Source organism: Hipposideros armiger, unplaced genomic scaffold (assembly GCF_001890085.2).
Source record: "Hipposideros armiger isolate ML-2016 unplaced genomic scaffold, ASM189008v1 scaffold_922, whole genome shotgun sequence".
NCBI classification, from domain to species: Eukaryota; Metazoa; Chordata; class Mammalia; order Chiroptera; family Hipposideridae; genus Hipposideros; species Hipposideros armiger.
Window position 1 is genome coordinate 260,699 of NW_017732272.1, and position 473 is coordinate 261,171.

A 473-nucleotide genomic window follows, 5' to 3' on the forward strand; every position below is an offset into this window, starting at 1 on the left:
TTTTTTATTGTTAGTTTCAGGTGTACAGAACAATGCAATAGTTATCCTTTTCACCCTTCACACAGAAACAACCCCCTTCCCCCATCTATTGCCCTCCCACCCCCGATATCATGCTTATCTATTATAATTCCATTGACTCCATTCCTGCTCTCTACTCCATGTCCTGTGACTATATGTATATATAATTATAGTTGACATACATTATTATTCAACATCAGCTTCAGAAATACAATGTGGTGGTCAGACCTCTACACTGACTATGAAGTGGTCTCCCTAACAAGACATGAGTCCATCTGGTCCCCTAAAATATATTTGCAACATTATTGATTATATTCCCCAGACTGTCTTTTCTATCCCTGAGGCCATATTGTAGGTACCAATTTGTATTGTTTCATCCTTCTCCTTCATCCCCACCCCCTCCCAACTAGCAACCCTCACTTTTTCCTCTGTGTCTCTGAGACTATTTCTGTTTA